The following is a 25851-nucleotide window of genomic DNA, read 5'->3' on the forward strand; positions in this document are numbered from 1 at the left end:
TCTATTCAACAGATATGTCATTAAATATAATTTGGCTACGGGCTTTATTCGTACTGACGGAAGTATTCTCAGATCTTTTCTTTATCAAGAAGGCCTTTAGTCGTCACTAAGTGCTTCACTTGCCTGCAGTTATCCACCTCCATTTATCACCTGCCTCTGAAAGCAAAAAAATATTTGTGAGAATGTAATATTAAGGGAAAAGCCAACAAGAGCCAGAGGGGAAAACAATGTGATTCCCAGATGGGTCACCTCTTCGAGACATGTTCGAGCTGAGTAAACGCATGTTAATAAAAGCATGCGTCTGCAAAACAGATGCTGTTTAAGGTGTTACGATGAGGACCTGCAAACGTTGGATTGAGTGCTGGATTTGTCCAAGTCCGCGAAAGTTGCTGCGCACGGAACCCGGAATTCTGAAAGGTTCTCCGGCTTCAAAATGGGGTTAAAACATCACCTGTTGGAGTACTGAGATTAATAAACCAAGTTCCACCCCTTATTCTCTGTTGGTTTAGTTCATCTCGGTTGGGTGAGCAGTAAGAGCATTAGCCTCCTCATTGCTTCTGGGATAAGTTGAGACGCAAACCCAGCCTCGTTCCTCAATCCCGGCTGCTTTCGAGTGTAACTGGCTAAAAAGATATGGGCGCGATTCTCCGCCCCCCACGACGGGTCGGAGAATAGCGGGAGGGCCTTCCCGACATTTTTCCCGACCTCCCCCCCTTCCCCCCCCCCCCCCCCCCCCCACGGCCGCCCCTTGACACGAATTGCTGCTCGCTGTTTTTTTACGGCGAACAGCGATTCTCCCCTATCCGATGGGCCGATTTCCCAGGCCTTGACGGCCGTTTTCACGAACGCAAACACACCTGCTCTCACCATTCATGAAAACGGCCGCAAAGTTCCGTTCCCGACAACCATGGCACCGATTGGCACGGCCGCACCACGGGTGTGCCAAGGGTGGCATGGGCCCGCGATCGGTGCCCACCGGGCAGCAGGTCCAACCCGCGCACTCTTTGTTCCTCCGCCGCCCCGCTGGATGAGTCCGCGGGGCAGCTGAGGGGCATGACGGCCCGCGCATGCACGGGTTGGAGCCGTCAAATCCGCGCATGCGCGGCTGAAGTCATCGTGCGCGTCAGCCGCCGTTACCCTTGGCGCGCGGGCTTAGCGACGGTCGCTAAGCCTGCGATGCCGTGGTTCACGGGGCTGTGCTCCTAGCCCTGACCGGGGAGGAGAATCGGGTCCCGGGAGGGGGCGCGGAGGCTGCCGTGAAACACGGCCGGTTTTACGGCAGCCTTTACGACTCTCCGCATTTGCGGAGAATGGCGCCCATTGAACTAACTGTGTGAGTATCGGGACAGAGGAATGTTGAAACCCCTGGGGCTAGCGTGCGGTCAGTTCCAGCCCTACTTGACCTGGAGTCGCAACGCAATTGAAATTGATAAATAATTCTGATTCAATACCCATGTCTGCCAATATTTACTGTCATCAGGTCTGTAAATTTAAGCACAATTAATTTTTATTAATCATGGTAGCACAGTGGTTAGCACTGTTGCTTCGCAGCGCCAGGGTCCCAGGTTCGATTCCCGACTTGGGCCACTGTCTGTGCGGAGTTTGCACGTTCTCCCAGTGTCTGCGTGGGTTTCCTCCGGGTGCTCCGGTTTCCTCCCACAAGTCCCGAAAGACGTGCTTGTTAGGTGAATTGGACATTCTGAATTTTCCCTCTGTGTACCCGAACAGGTGCCGGAATGTGGCGACTAGGAGCTTTCCACAGTAACGTCATTGCAGTGTTAATGTAAGCCTACTTGTGACAATAAGAAAGATTATTATTATTAATCACAAAAACTAGAATGAAATATGCAGCAAATACAACTGGTCAAGTATAATCTAATTGCGCCCCCTCTATCTCACTCCACCCTCTACACACACACACACACACACACACACACACACACATATGCAAAACAAACAAACAAACACAGAGGGGAAAAGAGGGATGTAAAATCAATGATAAAAGTAAAAGGATAAAAGTTTTTGGAGGTGGTCTACCGAACGGGAGTGTAATGCTGCCAGTGGATGCCGAGAGAATCCTCCCGCAGGCTTCCCGAAAGCCTGCACGCATCACGGGATCGACCAAGTTTCGCGGGGCGTCGTAATCAGGAACCCGCCCACAATAGGCGGGACCAAGCCTTGCACAGCTGAGTAGGTTTAAAACCCACTTAGGCAAGCTCACCTAGGATCCTTTGGGCTCCCTGCATCTACTGGCCTCCCCAGGGAGACCCCAGCCGAGTCGGTCTGTACTGGCCCACACAAGCGTGGACTAGGCGGAACGGTACCCGGGGGGGGGGGGGGGGGGGGGGGTCTCTCAGGCCATCGGAGGCCCTGTGGTCAGGGACAGGGCAAGGTGGCTGCCTGGCCCTCCCCATGAACGTGGGTGTCTTGGCACTGCCAGGTTGGCACCTTGGCTGGGGGGGGGGGGGGGGGGGGGGGTCGTCGTGAATCCCGCCCCCGCCCGCTGCCGAATTCTCCGGCGCCGGGGTTTTTGCGGGGGCGGGAATCGCGTCACGCCGGTCGGGGTTCGTTGGCAGAGGCCCCCCCCCCCCCCGGCAATTGGCCGAGTGGACGCACGTTTTTGGCCAGTCCTGCCGGCGTAAATCACAACAGGTCCTTACTGGCGGGCCCTGGCTCCACGGGCGGCCTGCAGAGTCCTCGGGGGGGGGGGGGGGGGGGCCACGGGGGATCTGGCCTGGGGGGGGGGGGATGCCCCACAGCGGCCTGGCCCGCGATCGGGGCCCACCAATCCGCGGGCGGGCCTGTGCTGTGGGGGCACTCTTTCCATCCACAACGGTCGCTGTCAACCTCCGCCATGGCCGGTGCGGAGAAGAACCCTACCGCGCAGGCGCTGGGATGACGGCAGCACACGCTGGCGCTCCCGCGCATGCGCCAACCGATTCCCCGCCGGCCTAGCGGCCCAACGCCGGAGTGGTTCATGCCACTCCTTAGCGCCGGAGTGGCCCGCCCCGCAGATTCGCGGAGAATCCCGCCCAACTAGTCTCATTCCAACATGCGTTCCCGAGATCTACCCAAGGTATCGGATCTGTTCAGCACTTGTGGGGGTCTCCCATGGGAGGGATTGGAGGGATTGGAGGCTGCCAGGTGCATGCCCTCTGGTTGGGTTGGCACCCTGGCACTGGTGCCATCTGGGGACCCTGGTAATGCCAAACTGGCATTCTTTGAGTGGCAGTGCTGGGGCTGGGCATGGGGGGGGGTGGAGTTTGGTGGAGAGATGGCAAGGGTGGAGAGATGGCAAGCGACCCCCTTATAGTGAGTTGGAGCTGGGGGGGGGGGGGGGGGTGGAGTTTGGTGGTCACGGTGTGCTGATCTCTCGCTGCACTCAGGCGTCCCGGTGAGCGGAGTTCAGTAGTGCAGGAACCGTGGCTGGGTGCAGCCTTGTCGAGGAATTCCCGCTGAGGCTCCCAACCTACCTGCATGGACGTAAGATAGCGGAGCAGGTGGGGGGTGTGGGGGGTAGTGTGTGTGGGTTTCCTCCGGGTGCTCCGGTTTCCTCCCACAGTCCAAAGATGTGCAGGTTAGGTGGATTGGCCATGATAAATTGCCCTTAGTGTCCAAAATTGCCCTTCGTGTTGGGTGGGGTTACTGGGTTATGGGGATAGGGTGGAGGTGTTGACCTTGGGTGGGGTGCTCTTAGAGCCGGGAAACACTCGGTTAATCTGCTGTCCCCATTCGGGTAGATCGCACCCATTTTCCGTTTGAGTTCACCCATTGTTTCAGATGGTTTCCTTCGAACACACCTCCCTTCAGTGCAGGCTGTCAGATTGAGGTTTCTGCTTTCAGTCTGGAACGGATTTCTCTGTAGATTCATCCAGGTTCTGTATAGGTTCAGAAATACAGCAGCTCTGCAGCTTTTCTGGGGAAAGACAGAGAGAGAGACAGAGAGAGACTCACAGCTTCTTCTCCAAATGACCAGGACACAAATGTCCTTTCCTTGGTTCTCTGAAAACCATCCCACATGGGTCGGACCCAATCACTGTCCGCCACTGGGCAAGATACAGCCTTTTGCCCAATTCATGATGACCAAGGGCAGCACGTTAGCACAGTGGTTAGCACAGTCGCTTCACAGCTCCAGGATCCCAGGTTTGATTCCCGACTTGGGTCACTGTCTGTGCGGAGTCTGCACCTTCTCCCCGTGTCTGCGTCGGTTTCCTCCGGGTGCTCCGGCTTCCTCCCACAGTCCAAAGATGTGCAGGCTAGGTGGATTGGCCAAGACAAATTGCCCCTTAGTGTCCAAAAAGGTTAGATGGGGTTAGGGGATAGGTTGGAAGTGTGGATTTAAGTGGGGTGCTCTTTCCATGGCCGGTGTAGACTCGATGGGCCGAATAGCCTCCTTCTGCACTGTAAATTCTGTGATTCTATAACCCCTCGCCCTCCAAGTGCTCAAGGGAGTGCATTTGGAAATGATCACCCAATAGGATAATGACTCTTTTTTGCTTTCCAATTGGTGGAGGTGGACAGGGCGCCGCAAGAATGGATCTTTTGGCCGACCAATGGCTGGAGCGTAGGGACAAGCCATGCGATGGATCCTTTAATCTCGGTGACAACCCTAGTCTTTGCCATTTTCCCAGGGAGAAAAAGTAACGCTTCTGTTATCCAGAGGCTAGGAGAGATGGCACTGACAATGCCATGTTCAGATCAGGGCACTGCCCCTCAGGAAGGTTCGAGAGGTCTCATAGAGATGCAGCACTGATTCAACAGAATGACACGGCGGGGGGAGCGGGCGGAAAAGGTTCAATTGTGATCGCGGATTACATACCACCAGCTTGCACTTCCTTGAGCACTGGAGGTTAAGGGGTCATCTGTCCAATGTATTAAATTATAGGATGGATTTGATTGTGTCTATAATTATCTCTTGGCGAGGACAGCACGGTGGCGCAGTGGTTAGCACTGTTGCCTACGGCGCTGAGGAACTGGGTTCGAATCCCGGCCCTGGGTCACTGTCCGTGTGGAGTTTGCACATTCTCCCCGTGTCAGCGTGGGTTTCACCCCCACAACCCAAAGATGTGCAGGGTAGGTGGATTGGCCATGCTAAATTGCCCCTTAATTGGAAAATATAATTGGTACTCTAAATTTTTTTTAAAAATAACTATATCTTGGCGGGTGCAGGGGGGAGGTGGGAGGGGGGTGGGAGGGGGGTGGGAGGGTGGTGGGAGGAGGGTGCGGGTGGGGGGGTGGGAGGGTGCGGGTGGGGGGGTGGGAGGGTGCGGGTGGGGGGGTGGGAGGGTGTGGGTGGGGGGGTGGGGGTGGGGGGTGGGGGGGTGGGGTGGGGGGGGTGGGGGGGTGGGGGGTGGGGGTGGGGGGGGGGTGTGGGGGGTGGGGGGGGGTGTGGGGGGTGTGGGGGGGTTGGGGTGGGTGGGGGTGGGGGGGGGGTGGGGGGTGGGGGGGCGGTGGCAGAACATTGAGGCACAATCTGAAAATTAGGGTTAGGCCATTCAGGAACGAAATCTAGAAACAAACATTCTGCACACAGTGGTGCTGTTGCTGGATCTTGTAGCCATCTGGAGGGATGTGGCTCATCTCAGTACATTGAATGTTAGCCATGATTGTGGAGTTTTGACGGTATAATGAGCCCCAGCTCGAGAGTAATCCTTGCATCCCACAGAATAATCCACCTGATCTCGACATTTCATTAAACACTTGGCGGTAGCAGAGACTGGGATAAAAGAGGCAGCTAGCTGGCACGCACCAATCCAATTGTCTCATTATCCAGCTCTGTGTCAAATTGTGTTTGATAACATTCCTGTGAGGCACCGAGGGCCATTTCACTATGTTTGGGTGATATATTAATGCAGGTTATTCTTCCAGTTATTGTTGTGTAGGAGTCTGGTCTCTCTTGTTGTTAACTGTTTGTTAACTACATCCTGAACATTTATTTTCAATTCCACGTGGTATGTTACCACTACGAGAACATTAAGCCATCAAATGTTTAGATTTATTGGTGTAACCAGTTCACCCAGACAAGACAAGAGTGTTGGCTGCTGGAGGTTGGAGACTCAACACTATCTGCCTGCTGTTGTGCAAATGGCCATCTTCATTGACAATGAGCAAGACAACATTTATTGACCTAGACATGCGCTTGTTCGTGCTGGAGATGCTAAAGATTTAACCATCGATGTGTTAAACATCACAACAATGACTTGCATTTCTGTAGCACCCCGAAAAGCATCCCAAGGATGTGATGACAACCAGGTCACCTGACTTTAAGTCATAGTTTGTTGAGGATAAATATTGGTCCAGGACACCAGAGAACACCCCCTGCTCTTCTTCAAAAAAGTGGTACGGGACATCTTAAGTGCACCTGGGAGGGCAGGTGTTGTCCCGGTTGAACATTACAGTCCATAAGCTGTTCATTCCGAATGTAAAAGCGACATTTTTCATAGAATTTACAGTGCAGAACGAGGCCATTCGGCCCATCGAGTCTGCACCGGCCCTTGGAAAGATCACCCCACTCAAGCACAAACCTACTCCACCCCATCCCCTTAACCCAGTAACCCCAATTAACCTTTTTGGACACTAAGGGCAATTTAGCATGGCCAATCCACCTAACCCGCACATCTTTGGACTGTGGGAGGAAACCGGAGCACCCGGAGGAAACCCACGCAGACACGGGGAGAACGTGCAGACTCTGCACAGACAGTGACCCAAGCTGGGTATCGAACCTGGGACCCTGGATATGTGAAGCAACTGTGCGAACCACTGTGCTACCGTGCTGCCCAACACATGTGCGTTTTTTCTCCTGGCCGTGCTTTCTTTGCTGATGAAGTGGTGGAGTTAGATTGCACAATGCCGTCAATGCACAAATATGAGCCTGAAACCCACTCTCCTCGGCAACATCACAACTCACATCACTGAAACAGATGATCTGGTCACATGGCTGCTGGCGGCAGCCTGCCTGACCCTACCTTGCAATAACGACACTTCTGATGCGACCATCAATTAACGCGAGACAGAGAGTTGAAGTGAACTGTGGCTTTAATCGACTAGAACAGTGCCTGCCTGCGACTGTTCTGCTACTGAGAGCCGCCTACAGGGCTACTGCTCTTTATACCTCCCCTCAAGGGGGCGGAGCCAGGGGCAGAGCCCACAAGGGCACCAACATGGCACATCACAGGTAATACCTTACAATGGTCCATAGGTGGAGCCCACATGGGCAACAGCGTGATACAGAGTAATACAGCGGTGAATTGGTTAGTACAACACGTTCACCACAACTTCAAAAGGGGCCTCATTGGTTGTAAAGCGCTGTAAGGCACCCCGAGGTCACGACAGGAGCTACATAGGAAAATGTCCCCTCCTTTTTACCTCACGCCTTACTCGCCCAAGCTTTAGGGGTATCCGGATCTTGCCCTCGCCTGAGCACCTTAATGAAAAACTAAATAGAACTCAGGAGTAAGTTGCACAAATGAGAGGATTTGTCAGTTTATGTTTCAAGTAAATAAAAACGTGGGCCGGATTCACCGGTCGGCGACGGCGAAATCGCGTTTGGCGATCGGTCAGAGAATCCCCGTTTGCGATGAGATCGGGGGAGGCGTCGTTTTTGCGATCCTTCGGCCCCCCCCTCGCTGTCGGGACGGCCTCAGGACGCCAGCTGAGGCCTCCCTCCCGATGCTCTGCCACCGATGGGCCGGGTTCCCGACGGAGTGGGTCACTCGTGGTATTTTTGTTCATGGACCCGGGCGTGGCAGCTGCGGACTGAGTCCAGCGACGCCACAGTCGGGTGGGGAGCCATTACGCGGGCAGGGGAGCTTTGGCGGGGGCTGCGGGCACTGCGGGGGGGGGGGGGGTCTGGTGGCGGCGAGGGGGGGTTACTGGGGGACAGTATTTGGCAGGCCACGGACCTGGCAATTCTCCGGTCGTATCCGCAGGGAAAGCCAGGGGCCCCAGCAAAGCCAGGTGAAAATGGAAACTGTGGCCTTGTGCGTTTCCATGTACACATTCTCAAAACTGTGGCTTCCAGGGACCCCCTTCCTCCTTTGTATTTTCAATAATAGCAAATCCTTGCAGCCAATAGTTAGCTTTTATACCCGTGTGCTGGAGCTGGATATCGCGAGGGCTCTCTGTTTAATCCTCTCTCTGACTGACACATTCCAGTGGGCTGAGTGTGACTGTTATAACTAACACTTACTTTTCTGACTGATTTGCAAAAAAAAGAGTGCAACATTTCAAATGAAAAACGATGTTATCTGGCGGGATGTTTCCCACCTCTGGATGACCTGCCTGCCAAACACGCCGAGCTCCACCCCTACAGATGTTATGACTTGCATTCATATAGCGCCCTTCACGATCTCAGGTCGTATCAAAAAGCATTTCACAGCCGCTAAAGGGACTCCCGCGAAGTGGCCAGCTCTGTGCGCAGCAGAATCCCGCAAACAGCTCTCTTGGGAGAACGTAAAAGACCCCAGTGTCTCGATTATGAAGAACGGGCGGGGGAGTTTCCCACGGTGCCCTGGTCACTATTTAGCCCTCCCCACCCAACATCACAAGAGTAGGTGATCTGGTCATCACCACATTGCTGTTCATGGGATCTTGCTGTTTGCACATTGCCCGCTGGGTTTCCTGCATTAGAGCAGTGACTGCACTGCATTGGATATAAAGGGTCCTGAGTTCATGAAAGGCGCTACATGAATGCAAATCTTCCTTTCTTCGGGCACTTCCATTTGGAATATCCACTTTTTTCGCCAGTTTCTGTCACTATTTGTTGATGAACAATGTTTCGCTGAGCAAACATGGCACACCTGTACCCCGGGACATATTTCCCAGGGTCCGTCAGGCACACGGTTACAAATGGCCGTGAAGGATTGTGTTTGACACTGAGCCTGGTGAATCATTAATCGGAAAATCTTTAAACTCTTACTAAATATGAAACATATATACATGTCATATGTAACAGTCAAAACACATTCTAATGCCTGGCTGTAATGCTTATGCATAGTCTGATTAATGTCTGAATGTATGGTTTATGAACACAGTGGGTTTAAGTTACACGGAGTTGCATGCATTGTAAACTACACCTTCACCAAACGCTGTATGTCAGTTACCATGGGGATGTTAACTCAGATTAGAATAACAAACCTTCAAAACCCCAAAGTTAGAAAAATACAGATTTCTCTTCGGGCAAGGAGTTGTGTCCGCAGTGGGATATTTTGTCCATTTCAGGGGAAGGCTAGCATGGTTCCAAGTGGATTAAGATGCACTCGGCTTTGACCCAAGAGTAATTTTCCATTCCCCGTCACAGATTTCCCTGCAGTGAGCTTGTTAATTAAGTGCCATTGTCTCGTGCTTGTGGGGCCCACTCACCCACCAGGGACTCGATCGAGACGGGGCTCATTTTACGTATCAGCCATCAGGGATGGTCGAGTGCCCTTCCCTCCGTCAGGGGCTAGATTTGAACCTCGGCCTCAGAGGTGGGGGTTAATGTACCACCAAGGTTCCTAGTCGGGGTTGGGGGGGGGGGGGGGGGGGGGGGGGGAATAAAAGATTAAGCAGACCTCCAATGGAGAAACACCATTTGAAAGAGGTTAAGGCTAGGGTTTATTACAGCCCAATGAAATGAAAAATGAAAATCGCTTATTGTCACGAGTAGGCTTCAATTAAGTTACTGTGGAAAGCCCCTAGTCGCCATATTCTGGCCATTATGGGTTTTTCCACTCCTCTGGCCTCTCCACCAATACACCGGCTTCTCTCTGCCCACATCCTCAAACCCACATCTCACCTCCCCTGCCCACCCTCCGATTCCCACGGAGATGAATCGCTTCTGATCTGCTCTCGCACTGAGAGCAGGTGCCCAGAGGCGACGCACTATCCCTGCCATGCAGGCCTATGCATGCCAGGGATTGCGAGGCATTCAGTTGTAAATCCCATTATGGGGCCGGCATTTTGAGCGGGTGGCCCGACAGCGGGGTCCAGCGGCTGTACCCCCACCCCTTCCACAACCCAATTCCACTGCCCCCCACCACGTAGTTTGCTGGGTCACCCCCCCCCCCCCCACAGTAGTGACCCGACACCTCCCACTGACCCCGCACCAGATAAAACCATAAATGAACCCCCACCACAGACCCCCATAACAGAGCCCCCTCCACCAGAGACTGCCCACCAAAGACCCTCATAACAGAGACCCCCACCACAGACCCCCAGAACAGAGGCCCCCATCACAGACACCCCATAACAGAGCCCCCCACCACAGACCCCCCCACAACAGAGCCCCCCACCACAGACCCCCCCATAACAGAGCCCCCCACCACAGACCCCCACAACAGAGCCCCCCAACACAGACCCCCACAACAGAGCCCCCCACCACAGACCCCCACAACAGAGCCCCCCACCACAGACCCCCACAACAGAGCGACCCACCACAGACCCCCACAACAGAGCCCCCCCCACCAGAGACCCCCACAACAGAGCCCCCCCACCACAGACCCCCCATAACAGAGCCCCCACCAGAGACCCCCATAACAGAGCCCCCCACCACAGACCTCCCATAACAGAGCCCCCCCACCAAAGACCCCCATAACAGAGCCCCCCACCACAGACCTCCCATAACAGAGCCCCCCCACCAAAGACCCCCATAACAGAGCCCCCCCACCAAAGACCCCCATAACAGAGCCCCCACCACAGACCCCCACAACAGAGCCCCCCACCAGAGACCCCCCCCATAACAGAGCCCCTGCCACCAGAGACCCGCATAATAGAGCTCTCCACCACAGACCCTCCCCATAACAGAGACCTGCACGGAAATCAGAGAACAATCCAGACCGACACAGTGAAAGAATCACTGAGTTAAGACTCACCTGTGTCCTACACCTGCTGCCTCATGCAGAGAAAGCACCAGCTGTATATCCCTAGAAAGCAAAAACAACCAAGGCTTTCATTCGCATCAATGGGAAATTTGCTTGTACTAGGCTGTGATTGACAGCTTGCACACAGTCAGCTGTCTGGAGTGTTTGATTTAATTTCCCTTCATGCTTGAATGGATCTCAGGTACCACAATGTTTCTGAACATGTAACTACGATTGACCAGAGTTTGACCACATCAAAAGCAGCAAAGTGCTTTCACTTCCTCTTTTCTCTGCAGAAAGTGCTTTATTCTGAGGGATGAGAATTTGATTATGTTGGTGTACCTGAGTCAGTGCAGCTAATTTACACCCAGGCCTGGATTCTCTATTCTGGAGCCCTGGGGCTGGATTCTCTGATTTTGAGGGTATATCCGGAGGACGTGTCTGGTTTTATGATGAAAAGATCAGCAAGGCCCCAGCACCGATGCTCTGGCCAGTGAGGGGCTAGCAGCAGCGCCACGTAAAATGCCCGGCCATCCCGATATAAACGCTTGGACAATTGCCAGGTCCGTGGTCGTGTATGCACACGGTGGCGACCTGCAGCGGTCACGCCGTACAACATGGCACCAGCCGCGGGCGGACCCTTCCTGCCAGACAGTGCCCCCCGGACACCTCCTCGCCACCCCCTGGCACCCCCCCGCCAGTTCCCCCAGCCCTTGCCGAAGCCTTCCCCGGCCAGCAACGCGGTTCCTGACCGACTGTGGTGGCACCGGACAAGGTCCACAGCCGCCACGCCATGTTCACGAAAACTGAGAGTACACGTGTCGTGCGCCGTCGTGAACTTGGCCCATCGGGACGGAGCGTCAGGGAAGGGCCTTCAGGTGACGTCCTGAGGCCATCCCAACGGCGTGCGGCGTACTCCCCGATGACGCCATTTTGGAGGGGCCGGAGCATCTGAGAACAGGCGACGACCCCGATTCGGTCGTAAACAGGGATTCCCGACCCGATTGCCGGTTACGAATTCGGCATCGGGGAACAGAGAATCCCGCCCTAAGTGTTCCCGCCAGTGGAGAATTTCTATTGGTTCCCCTAGCACCACGTACAGGACCCAGTACGCGAGTCTCTCTCCTTCAACATGCTAATTTGAGCACAGGGGCGAGCTCGCTGGATCCCGTAAGAATCCTGGTATTTTTGTTTATAAATACTCTTCTTACGATTCATAGCTCCTCATCACATCAAAAGCTCAGTGGTTTCCCTTCCTCCTTTTTGACAATAGAAAGCACTTTGCTCCTTTTGATGTGGTGAATAGCTATCAGTCTTAGCAGGAGTCAACATAGTGGTTAGCATCAATGTAGGTACTTGAGATGCACTCAAGCATGAAGGGAAAGATAGCTAAACAATCCACCCAGCACCTGCCTCTGGAGTCATAAAACTGCCAATCACTGGCTAATGCAATGTATTGATGTGAGAATGGAAGATTTGCATTTCAAAGCCTGTCAAGAGATTTGAAGACTTTGAAGTGTACCTGGCTTCTGAGGTAGCCTCTGACACTTGTAACAGCTGCTGCTTTAAACACTATTGTCTGAGGCAGCAGATGTTAGGGAAGGGTACGTGAAAATGCAGTGATTTTCCATCCTACTGCCTGGACTGGTCTTCATATTTCAGGTAGGGGTGACTGATAGGGGTCTCTGTTGAGAGACTCTGACAGGGGTTTCTAATGAGGGTCTCTGATGAGGGTCTCTTTTGGAGGTTCTGATGGGGAATGTCTGAGGGGCGTATCTGATGGCGTCCGTTGGGGATCTCTGATGGGGGATGTGATGGGGGGTCTCTGTTGGGGTCTGATGAGGGTCTCTGATGAGGGTCTCTGTTCAGGGTATCTCTTGGGGATTCTGTTGGGGGTTCTGATAGGGGTCTGATTGGAGTCTGATGGAGGTTCTTTGATGGGGATCTCCGATGGGGATCTCTGGTGTGGGTGTCTGAGGGGGGATCTGATAGGGGGGGTCTGATGGGGGGTCACATGGTGGGCTGGGGGGGAGGGTTGGTGAGGGAAGGGGCTAGGTCACCCACATGCCTGTGTGCTGTGCAGTGGGATGGCCATTATTCTCGTGGTGGGGAGGGTGCCCCTACTTGTCAGCCGGGTGGGGCCTTCCGATGGACTTTGGCGGCAGTTACGCACTAACCCCCCTTGACCCACCGTGGGTTCCGTAGTGTCAGAGCCATGCTTGGGCAAACCGGCATCAAAGCCTGCCCGGCGAATTTCCCACTGTGGGGGTGGGAGTATAGTGGGGGGAGGTGGGGAGGGGGGGGCGAATCAGGCTTCTAGCCTGTCATTCAAATGGCAATGGATGTAAATCACTGATTTGACCCCTCCCGCAATGACTTCTGGCAGGAGGAGGAGGACAGGGGTAGGGGGCGATGAACAGATTTTAGGGCTTGTTCTGAGTTCCCCCAGAAAACTGTGTGCAATGAAAGTAAACAAGACAAACTCACTCTGCTGAAGAACATGCTCTGTGTTACTAAATCAAACCGTCTGTGCAGATTCTAATATCAGTCTGAAATGAGTCACATTAATCCCTTTGCGTTATTGTTCTATATTTTACATTTTTGTGAAGTTAATCACAGCGTGAGACATTTTCAATGATTGTGAAAAATCTTTTGAAAACTTCCTCCTATTGTGCAATCTATTCTCATTCCACCAGATAATGATCGAGGATCTGTCTGTGCCAGATAAAACACGTAGAGAAAGTTTAATGCCACATTAGGATTAGTGCAAGAAACTGCTCCAAAGCTTCTCCCCTCTTGATTTCATTGTGTTTTGTGATCTGTCCTCAGGATATGAGCAATCAGGCGGCACAGTTATGCAGTGGTTAGCACTGCTGCCTCACGGCGCCCAGGTCCCAGGTTTCGCCCCCACAACCCAAAGTTGTGCAGGGTCGGTGGATTGCCACGCTAAATTGCCCCTTAATTGGGAAAAAAAGAATTAGGTACTCTAAAACTTTTTTAAAAAGGATATGAGCAATCTAACACTGCCACTCGCTGTGATGAGTGGGCAGCACTCTCACTTGATTTGATTTGATTTGATTTATTGTCACATGTACCAAAGTACACTGAAAAGTATTTTTCTGCGGCCAAGGGAACATACATAGTACGTACATAGCAGACAAAAAGACAATAATCGACAGAGTACATTGACAAATGGTACATCAACAAAGAGTGATTGGTTATGTAGCCATCTGGAATGGCCACTTCCAACTAGGTACAGAGAAACTAGCAAAGCCTGGTGGGTAAAATGGACAAGCCAAGATTCAGGCAGGCTCAGAGCCTGAAATGTATATTTGTCAGCAAGAAGTCCAGACGGTATTGAATCTCTGTCCAATTAGCATTTTAATGGGGCCGATTAACATTTGATGGCCCACCTTCACCAAAACAAAGGACTGGTACTCAAGTGACCGGGACAGTCACAGACATTTCGGCGCCACTCCCCGTCCAAGGGAAACGCAAACAATGGGGTCACTGACCGCTTGAGACATGCCCAGCCATCCAGATCCCCGTCCACTTATTGGCTAAGGAATCGAATGGAGTGATCAGGGATCATCCAATTAGTAAGGCCCAAATCGAAGGACCGCCCAAAAGAGCGCGAAAACCCCCCTAGTATAAGAAGAGTTTGCCACATGTTCGTCCTCTCTTGGCCTTGGTACCCCGGTCACGGCCATCTCCAACTGCAGCAACACCAGAAGCAAGTTCGAGTTCAACGCCCGCTACCAGATGGATGAGCCCAGCTGAGCAGCAGTTACTCCTTCGACCCCGAGAGATCCAGAATTGAACAGCGGCCACTGTTTTCTGACCTAAGCCGGGTGCCTGAAGTTAAGTACAGGTTGTCTTAGTCGACAGGTCTAGTTAACTAGTAGTGTTTATGTTGTATGACTAATTGTGTGCAAATAAAGTACCCTTGACCTTGAACTAACCAACTGGTGTTTGGCTCTTTGATCGATAGCCGGTTGAAACGTGTGGTGGTATCATTGATACCTGGTAAATCTAAGCATTCGGACATAGATGACATAAAAAGAAGGGCAAACTCACCGATTGCCATTATTGCAACAGAGCCACAGAAAAGACAGAGTAAAAGAAGCTCACAACAGTTACAGTGCAGAACAAGGGGCAAAACAAAGCAAATACATGAGCAAGAGCAGCATAGGATGTCGGGAATAATGTTCTTGCAGGGAGCAGATCAGTCCGAGGGAGAGTCATTGAGGAGTCTTAGTAGCAGTGCGGAAGAAGCTGTTCCTATGTCTGGATGTGCGGGTCTTCAGTTATATGTACCTTCTGCCTGATGGAAGGGTCTGGAAGAAGGCAATGCCTGGGTGGGAGGGGTCTCTGATAATGCTGTCTGCCTTCCTGAGGCAGCGGGAGGTGTAGACAGAATCAATGTGGGGGTGGCAAGCTTGTGTTATGCATTGGGCTGAGTTCACCACATTCTGCAGTTTCTTGCGATTTTGGGCCGAGCAGTTGCCATACCAGGCTGTAATGCAGACGGATAGGATGCTCTCAATGGTACATTTCGAGGTTTGTGAGAGTCGATGCAGACATGCCAAATTTATTTAGCTTCCATGGGAAGTAGAGATGTTGTTGGGCTTTCTTGACTGTTGCATCAACGTAGTGGAACAGGACAGACTGTTGGTGATGGTGACTGTCATAATATCCACTCATGTATATAATGAGATGCAGACAGGCAGTGATTGACACATAAGATGACCAATGAACACACAACACAGAACAACCAATCACCAGACAAGACACCACCACTATAAAGCTCACAGGGCATTAAGACTCCTGCTCCTTTCGGGACCCAGACACTGAGACAGTCAGAGTGCACAAGTCAGTGGACATTATTGCCATGTGGTAGCTAGTAAGTCTGGTCGAGCCAGTAAGAGGTGGTCAGTAGGATTAGTAGAGTGCCAACCCACAGCTGAACATGTACAGCCGTTCATAGTTTAAATAAAACACTGTTGGATCATCTCCGGTGTCAGACGTTTGTTTCTAGCTTCCCTGCATCCAGTTGCAGTCGACGTTGAACCAACCTGCCTAACACATCATGGTACCAGAGAGCTATTAATCCTGCCGAACCTACCTCGAGTGAATCTGCAACGACCAGCAAGCGGCCATCCAGCGAAATGGAAAACATCCAGCCTCCTCCGCAGCATCGCATCTCCGGCAACCTCGCTGCCAATTTGAAAATCTTCAAGCAATAGTTCCTCCTGTATATCGAGGCCCCCTGACCACGAGGCAGCATTGGATGCCAGGAAGATCACGCTATTTCTCTCGACCGCAGGGGATCACGCCATCCATATCTACAACTCGCTTATGTTTGCCGATGCCGAAGACAAGACGAAGTTCAAAACAGTTCTGCTAAAATTCAACAGCCACTGCGACATTGAAGTGAATGAGAGCTTTGAACGGTACCTATTTCAACAGAGACTTCAGGTTTCAGGATGAACCTTTTCAGTCCTTCCTGACCCATTTCCGCATCCTGGCTCAGTCATGTAATTATGGCTTGACAGCTGATTCCATGATCCGGGATCAGATCGTTTTCGGGGTCCACTCCGATTCCCTGTGGCAGCAGCTCCTCAAAATCAAACAGCTAACCCTCTCCGTCGCTATCGAGACGTGCGTAGTCCACGAGCATGCCAAGAATCGATGCTCCCACATCAGGGCGGCAGAAACTGTAAAACTGGTCTCCCACGAGGCAGAACGGGTGCAGGCCATTGAAAAAATGCAAGGCCTGAGTATCGAGGGTCCCTACACATGCGCGCCACGACCGGTTGGACGGCAAGGCGGAAAACCCCAATGTGCAGGTGCGTACAACGGCCGACCGCACTGCGCATGCGCGTTGGCGCACGGAAAGCGCTGACGTCAGCGTTATGACGTATCTAAATTGTGGCTCTGCCCATTTAAAGCGACAATGTCCAGCCAAAGGACGGCGATGCCTACAGTGTGGGAAGCCTGGGCATTACGCGGCCGTATGCAGGTCCACTCCACCGATTATCAGCCAGCGATCCCAGATACGGCGCAGAAGTATCCGCTCGGTCCAACAAGGCATACAGGATTCTGATCCCGACAGCCCAACAGATCCCAATGCTGACTGCCTCAAGTCTCCATATCGGGTGGGCATCATAACCACACGCGAGCTGGTCCCCACCGCACCTGCAACCCACCTTTCGATCCTCAGTGTGGATCCCGACGACGAGTGGTGTGCTATCCTCACAGTCAACCAGGCTCGCATCCGATTTAAACTGGACACTGGCGCATCTGCGAACCTCATATCACAGTCAGATCACGACAGCATCCGTGACCAACCAAGCATTCTTCCACCAGCATGCCAACTTCTTGACTACAATGACAATGCCATAGCTGCCAGTGGATCGTGTCGGCTAGGGGTATCTCACAAGGAAATCAAGGCAACTTTACGATTCAAAATCGTTCGGCCTGACAGGGCGTCCCTGCTCGGTGCTCACGCCTGCAACCTCCTGGGGCATAATTCACCGAGCTCCCACAGGGTCGGGGAATCGGCCAGGGCCTTTGTAAATCCCGCCCCCGCCGTGGCCGGAATTCTCCACCACCCGGGAATCGGCGGGGGCGGGAATCGCGCCCCACCGGTCGGCGGGCCCCCCACGGCGATTCTCCGGCCCGCGATGGGCCGAAGTCCCGCCACTGTCAGGCCTCTCCCGCTGACGTGGTTTAAACCACCTCTGTGCCGGCGGCGAGTGGGCCCCGGGGTCCTGGAGGGGGTGCGGGGCGATCGGACCCCGGGGGGTGCCCCCACGGTGGCCTGGCCCGCGATCGGGGCCTACCGATCGGGGGCGGGCATGTGCCGTGGGGGGGCACTCTTTTTCTTCTGCTGCCGCCATGGCGGAGGCGGAAGAGACCCCCTCCACTGCGCATGCACTGGTGGTGACGCCAGCGGCCGCTGACGCTCCAGCACATGCGCGGACTCATGCTGACCGGCGAAGGCCTTTCGGCCAGCCCCGACGCCGATCGGCGTGGCACCAAAGGCCGTTGCCGCCAGTCGGCGGAGCAGGAGCCACTCCGGCGTGGGCCTAGCCCCTAAATGTGCAGAGAATTCTGCACCTTTGGGGAGGCCTGACGCCAGAGTGGTTGGCACCACTCCGCTACGCCAGGAACCCCCGCCCCGCCGGGTAGGGGAGAATACGGCCCCTGAATCTGGTCCAGCGAGTCCACACCATGTCCTCGACACTGGCGACTGCCTCGCCCGATGTGAATCTCCAGGCCGAGATGGACGACATTCTCACACAATACCATAATGTGTTTGATGGAATGGGCACGCTCCCATATCGCTACAAAATTTTACTCAAGCTGAATGCCACCCCACTGATCCATGCACCACGCCGGGTGCCGGCTCCTCTCAAAGATCGTCTGAAAAAGCAGCTGCAAGACCTCCAAGACCAGGGCATCATCTCAAAGGTCACGGAACCAACAGACTGGGTCAGCTCCGTGGTCTAAAAAAAACCCTCTGGTGAACTCTGCATTTGCATTAAAATGAATGAAATGAAATGAATGAAAATCGCTTATTGTCACAAGTAGGCTTCAATGAAGTTACTGTGAAAAGCCCCTAGTCGCCACATTACGGCACCTGTTCGGGGAGGCTGTTACGGGAATTGAACCCACGCTGCTGGCCTGCCATGGTCTGCTTTCAAAGCCAGCGATTTAGCCCAGTGTGCTAAACCAGCCCTACATCCAGTTGCAGTCGACGTCAAACCAACCTGCCTAACACATCAGTGACTTCCAGGAACTTAAAGCTATTGACCATCTCCATTTCGGAGCCATTGTTGCAGATGGGGTGGGGGGATGTCGTGCTGCGTTTCCTGAAGTCGATGATCAGTTCCTTGGTCCTTGGTCTTCCGACATTTAGAGAGAGGTAGTTTTCGGTGCACCATGCAACCAACTGATTTATCTCCCTTCTGTAGTCTGATTCATCATTGTTTGAGATACGACCCACCACAGTCGTATCATCCGCAAATGGAGTAGAGGACTGAGCACACATCCTTGCGGGGCTCCAGTGTTGAGGACTATTGTGGAGGAGGTGCTGTTGCCTATCCTGACAGATTGCGGTCTGTTGGTGAGGAAGTCGAGGATTCAGCTGCACAGGGAGGGGTCAAGTCCAAGGGCGCAGAGTTTGGTTATTCGTCTTGTTGGGTTAATGGTGTTGAAGGCGGAGCTGTAGTCTATGAACAGCAGTCTCACGTAGGTATCCTTGTTGTTGAGGTGTTTGAGTGTTGATTGTAGAGCCAGTGAGATAGAACATATAGAACATAGAACATTACAGCGCAGTACGGGCCCTTCGGCCCTCGATGTTGCGCCGACCTGTGAAACCATCTGAAGCCTATCTGACCTACACTATTCCATTTTCATCCATGTGCCTATCCAGTGACCACTTAAATGCCCTTAAAGTTGGCGAGTCTACTACTGTTGCAGGCAGGGCGTTCCACACCCCTACTACTCTCTGAGTAAAGAAACTGCCTCTGACATCTGTCCTATATCTACCACCCCTCAATTTAAAGCTATGTCCCCTCGTGTTGGTCATCACCATCCGAGGAAAAAGACTCTCACTGTCCACCCTATCTAACCCTCTGACTATCTTATATGTCTCTATGGCGGGATAGTGTCTGCTGTGGACCGGTTGCGATGATTGGCAAACTGCAGTGGATTGAGACCGTCTGGGAGGCTGGCAGTGATCCATGTCATGACTAGCCGCTCAAAGCATTTCATGAGAACAGGCTTCAGGGCCACCAGTCGGTAGTCGTTGAGGCAGGCTACCTTGTTCTTCTGTGGTACTGGTATTATGGTGGCCTTCTTGAAGGAGGCGGGGACCTTGGAGCGGAGGAGTGAAGTGTTGAAGATGCGTTGGAATACACTGGCCAACTGGTCTGCTCAGGAATGAGGACAGTTTGAAATCCAGGTCCCCCTCTAATGATCTGGGTGTCTAATTTAGATCGTCATGCCAAGCGCAGAACTGAGAGAGTGTTGCACTGTCAGAGGTGCTGACTTCTCTTTTATTGAGGGATGTGGGTATCACTGGCAATGCCTGCCTGCATTGCCCATCCTTGGTTGCGTTTGAGATGGAGGTGGTGCGCTAGCAGTCTTCTTGAATACAGCTTGCCAGACCATTTCAGAGGGAGCTTGGAGTTCAGCACATTGCTGTGGCTCTGGAATTATATGTAGGGTAGGGTAAGGACAGCAGATTTAATTCCCGTTGCTTGTAAATGACTCATCTCTTTGCAACCCCCCCACGCAGCCACGAAACCCGCGGGCGCGCTGCCGGCGGGAAAAGTGTATCACAACGACCGGAGAATTGCGGCCATTAGCTTTCTGTTCCAAATCCAGATGTTGGATATTGGATGAGGTGCTAAACCGAGGCCCATTCTGTAAATAAAAGATCAGATTTGAAGAAGAGCAGGTGAGTTGTCCTTGGCGTCCAAACAACTATTAATCCCATTCCCAAAATTGATGATCTGCTCAGTGTGACATTGGTCTTTGTGGGAGCATACTGTGTGCAAATTGGCCGCCACATATAGCACATTACAACTGTGGCTATGTTTCAAAAGTAATACAGGCATTGATTGCAAAGCAGTTTGGGTTATCCGGCGGTTATTTCTGTTATATTTATCCAATAGCTCCCTAACTGCTGACCACCTCAAAGGATTAATTGCACAACAGGGAGTTGGCCAAATAATACAGGTGCCCTTGACTCAATGTCACAAGTGAACGAGTTGAGTTACTCCAACAGTTTTGGTTCCTGTCCTAATCCAGAAATGCCTATCATCAAACTTATCGGAGTGGGATTTGACATCACAGCTTGTGAGTCCTCTCCCCAGAGCGGCTAACCCGCCCTCACTGGGATACCACTCCCCTCCCCCAATGCCTTGTTTAATTCTTCAAGCGACCGCGACAGAGAATGTTGCCATTTTGCCCAAGAGAAGAATGATGGTGACTCCCAATTCTGCCCACCCCCATCCCACTCCGGCTTCTTCACTTTCCAGCCCCCTTCCTACCTCGAGGAGCGCCGAGGGGGCAATAATAACAGCCTGCCTAGAACTGCCTCCCTCTGTCCGAAAGGTCTGTGGCATTTAGCACCAAGTGGCCATAACTAGGGGCAGCAGGGTAGCATGGTGGTTAGCATAAATGCTTCACAGCTCCAGGGTCCCAGGTTCGATTCCCGGCTGGGTCACTGTCTGTGTGGAGTCTGCACGTCCTCCCCCTGTGTGCGTGGGTTTCCTCCGGGTGCTCCGGTTTCCTCCCACAGTCCAAAGATGTGCGGGTTAGGTGGATTGGCCATGCTAAATTGCCCGTAGTGTCCTAATAAAAGTATGGGTATAGGGTGGATACGTGGGTTTGAGTAGGGTGATCATGGCTCGGCACAACATTGAGGGCCGAAGGGCCTGTTCTGTGCTGTACTGTTCTATGTCTATGTCTAACTCTCCCCACTATATCAGCAGGCACAGTTTAAAATGTACACTTTAAACAAATAATAAATCATTCATCTAGAAGTGTTGCAACTCAACGTTGAGGCCAAATTTTAGATCCCAATGAAGAATTATGGAATCATGGATATGGCACAGAAGGAGACCATTCGGCCCATCGTGCCAGTTCTGACGGTTGTGCTTAGTCCCATACCCCTAATGTTTCAATTAAAAATAAATTCTAATATTTCGTTGTGAACTGGATGCAAAATGCCAGGTTCCTGAAAACAACGGGGATTCTTTAATAGCCATCATTTTCAATAGTTGAGGCTCCCCGGTGATGGAAGTCAATATCATTGGACTGACAGAATTGTTTAAAATGGCCAGCCACCAGAGCAAATTGATTACTGTTGGTCCAGAGAGAGAATAATACCCCTCCCAAAGACATGAATGAGATATTTTTAACGTGCGCTCTGTGTCTGTCACGAGGCTGAGCTGAAGTATAAAAGTGACAGGATTTGGAGCTAAATCTTTAAAGGTAAATAATTCTTAATTATATTTTTTCCGAGTGTTACAATTGTCGGGATGGATCCTGGTGTTGTTCTCCTTTCCCTTTCACTTTGTCAGAGGGTCACCACTTTGAATTCAGCTCTCCAAGCAACCGGGCCTTAAATCTTCCCATCATGCAACTGGCTTTACCATGTCATTGAGGGTAAAATTGGGGGAGTTAGCACACTGCGGATGATAGTGAACCTGTGGCGTTCCTGGGGTGAAGGTATCATGAGGCACCTCCGTCAGAGGCAGCTGGCAACCAAAGCTAGGCAATTGTCCCTGCTCCTCATGGTTATCGCCGTTGTGTATCTAGAACATAGAACATAGAACAGTACAGCACAGAACAGGCCCTTCGGCCCTCGATGTTGTGCCGAGCAATGATCACCCTACTTAAACCCACGTAACCCGAATACCCGTAACCCAACAATCCCCCCATTACCTTACACTACGGGCAATTTAGCATGGCCAATTCACCTAACCCGCACATCTTTGGACTGTGGGAGGAAACCGGAGCACCCGGAGGAAACCCACGCACACACGGGGAGGACGTGCAGACTCCACACAGACAGTGACCCAGCCGGGAATCGAACCTGGGACCCTGGAGCTGTGAAGCATTGATGCTAACCACCATGCTACCGTGAGGCCCCACCATGCTATCTGTGAGGTCTCTGCACCTCTCCAATTTTTCTCCTTGCGTATAGCGATTTAAATTCTGGAATTCCCTCCATAAACCTCTCCGTCTCTCTCTTCTTCTTTAACATGTTCCTTAAGCTCTAATTAGAAGACCACGTTTTTGGTCACGTGATCTCATTGGCGCGTACGGGTGTGATGCCATCACTCACACTGTCACACGTTCTGTTCGGAGATTCCACTCCGGGTGATGGGAAATGTATTGAAAAGTGTCAAACTATTCCGAACTCTTGTGGAGCTGTCCCATCAAGGCCGCTGAAGATGGGGTGAGAAATTAGCACAGGATGGGCGGCACGGTGGCGCAGTGGTTAGCACTGCTGCCTCACAGCACCGAGGACCCGGGTTCGATCCCGGCTCTGGGTCACTGTCAGTGTGGAGTTTGCACATTCTCCCCGTGTCTGCGTGGGTTTCGCCCCCGCAAGCCAAAGATGTGCAGGGTAGGTGGATTGGCCGTGCTAAATTGCCCCTTGATTGGAAAACATTTTTTAAAAAAGGAAATAAGTACAGGTCCCCGGCTGTGCCTCACAAGGCCAGTCGGCTAATGGTTAAAGTATTGAATGGGAAGCCATCCTGTACTGGACAGTGGCCAGAGTGGTGTTAAACCAGACTGTCCAGTACACAGCTGGGCGAGATGAGAACTATTTTAGCGAAGCCAGTTGCAGTGACCTGTGATGCGCTGCCTGACGGAACAGCAGAAACTGACTTTAATAATAATAATAATAATAATAATAATCTTTATAGTGACAAGTAGGCTTACATTAACAGTGCAATGAAGTTACTGTGAAAATCCCCTAGTTGCCACATTCAGGCGCCTGTTCGGGTACAGAGGGAGAATTCAGAATGTCCAATTCACCTAACCAGCACGTCTTTCGGGACTTGTGGGAGGAAACCGGAGCATCCGGAGGAAACCCACGCAGACCCGGGGAGAACATGCAGACTCCGCACAGACAGTGACCCAGCGGGGAATCGAACCCGGGACCCTGGCGCTGTGAAGGAACAGTGCTAACCACTGTGCTGCCATGCCGCCCAATTTAATTACAACTTTCAAAAAAGGGAATCGGTGAATACTTCAAGGGCGGGGGCGGGTGGGCGGGGGGGGGGGGGGTGAAATCATAGTGCCACGGGGCAAAGTGCAAGGGGGGAGCGAGATTAATTGCAGAGCTCTCCCAACGGGCTTGCACGGGCCGGATGGGTGAATGGCCTCCATCCGTGCTGTGTCATTCTAAAAGAGGAAGCAGTGAAACAAAGGAGGTTGAGTGAGGTATGTGTGGAATGATGGCTATTAGCAAACTGGGAAGATAAGACAGACGATACTGGGTAAACTGTCTGAGGCGCCAGGTATTATAAAGAAGGAGACCTATTTTATAGCTGTGGTTAAATATTATGCAGGAGTCTGTGGCTTGGAGCTGGTGTAAGTGCTGATCAATGGAGTGCTGCTTTGTAATATTGTGCCTTATCACTCCAGACTGGAGCATGCAAGCTGTTTTTATGAGGTTCCAAGGCAGATTAAAAAGTCATTAAAACAGCTGTTGCATTCAGGTCTTGATGCTCCTGTGACCGATGCATCATTGATACAAGGCAGTAAGAAACAGACCAGCAGCTGGCCCTGAACTCCTGTATTATCTGATGTATTCAGCACTGAGTGCTCGACATGCAGAAAAAAAAAGGAGGAAAAAAAAACAAGCTCACAGCAGTCAGACCGACTGGCTCCTCTCAATCCAGTTGTCCAGACTGTGGGGAGGGAGGGGGGGGGGGGGGGGGTCTGGGGACCTCCCTTCATGGGCTTTGCTTGAGGTCAGCTAGACACACCCCTCTCCCTCAGCAGCCTCAGACGCATCAGCTTTGCTGGGACCTGTCACATTCTGGTGCAGGCTGAGAGGAGAGCCGTCCGGAACGCAGACCGGCGTTTGCAAACATTTCACAAGGTGCTTTGCAAGCGGCAAAGCTCCTAAACCTTCCCTCCGCCCCCGCAACCGCACCCAAAATTGTGCATAATTGATCATTAAAGCAATATGTGACTGCCTAAAGCATTTTATTCCCCCCTGCAACATACATGCCGCCAATGATCCACCTTTTTTCTCACGCATTCCGTCGATTGACTTTAGAAAGTCACCCTCTCGGAGCATCGGGCTATTTTTGGCTGTGTTCCTGGAAGCTCCCACCTCGTCACCAGACAATTGCCCATATCTCAGACATCAACCACTGCTTGCGTGCTGTCACAGAGGTTACATTTCCCAGTCACAAAGCCTTAGGAGATTAAAGTGGTGGCAGCGTCTAATTAACCCCGTCCTTGCTGCACTCGAAGCTGTCCATGAAGGAAGATTTTTGATGCACTGGCCTGAATTCTCCTCTTCGCCACGCTGGCAGCTAGAATTGCAATCGGGCGGAGAATAATAATAATAATCACTTATTGTCACAACTACACTTCAACGAAGTTACAGCGAAAAGCCCCTCGCCGAATAGTGCGCAAAGGAAACGACGCGGTCTGCGCCCGGCGCCGATTCCGTCACCATGCTCCGCGGAGTCCCCCGCTGGTGGCGTTGAAACTTGCATCCGCGCGAAACCGTCACTTGCATGGATTTAGACACGATTAGCGCATGGGCACTTCAAGCTCCACCCCTCCACGATGCCACACCCCTTTTAGGCAGAGTTCTCTCGGGCGTGAATTCGTGCAAGTATTTACAAGCGGCGCCTGGGCCCCATGGGCTGTGAAGGGGAGCGAGAGACAAGAGAAAACTCTCAGAAACTCCCACGAATTGTCGGGCTTGCTGGGGGCGGAGTGGGGGGGTGGGGGGGGGGGGGGTGCTGCCCGGGCCTGGGGCAATAGCAGAGAGCATCTTGATGCCCAGTGTAGTAATCCACGGGAGGCAGGAGTTCCGTCACCACACCAATATTTATTTACAATAACGATATTACAGGAGCAGCTACAAACAGTGCTGCTAGCAGTCCAGTCAACTTAAGACTGGCTCACAAAGCCTACACAGGTGATTATATGGGCCCCTCAATGAGCTATCATTGAGGGAGCTCATACTCCAATTGGCCAACCAATAAAGCCAATTGGAGTTCATTACACCCAGTCTGTGGATTCGGGGTGTCCTTGGGACACGGAGTGGCCTGGCTCAACCACCATGGCTGCAGTCTGCAGATTTAAATGCCCCTCTTTGGTGCTACTTACAGGCCCCTGGCTGTTCACACTGCTGACTGTTCGCTGCGTCCTATAAATGTTGAGAGAGCCTCTGGTGAGGTGGGAGCTCACACAGGCCACCCCTCTTTTTAAAAATGTATTGATGGGACTGTTC

At 52.4% G+C, this 25851-nt stretch overlaps 1 long non-coding RNA gene across 1 annotated transcript; it reads right to left on the reverse strand.

The window, feature by feature from the left end:
• Positions 1 to 27: 27 nt before the first annotated feature.
• On the reverse strand, positions 28 to 24783 carry LOC119975174. The gene is made up of 3 exons (XR_005462673.1): positions 24624 to 24783; positions 10851 to 10901; positions 28 to 156 (listed from the first exon to the last, which is right to left on the reverse strand). It is a non-coding gene; the product is annotated as an uncharacterized LOC119975174 (long non-coding RNA).
• Positions 24784 to 25851: the final 1068 nt, after the last annotated feature.

Source organism: Scyliorhinus canicula, chromosome 12 (genome assembly GCF_902713615.1).
Source record: "Scyliorhinus canicula chromosome 12, sScyCan1.1, whole genome shotgun sequence".
NCBI classification, from domain to species: Eukaryota; Metazoa; Chordata; class Chondrichthyes; order Carcharhiniformes; family Scyliorhinidae; genus Scyliorhinus; species Scyliorhinus canicula.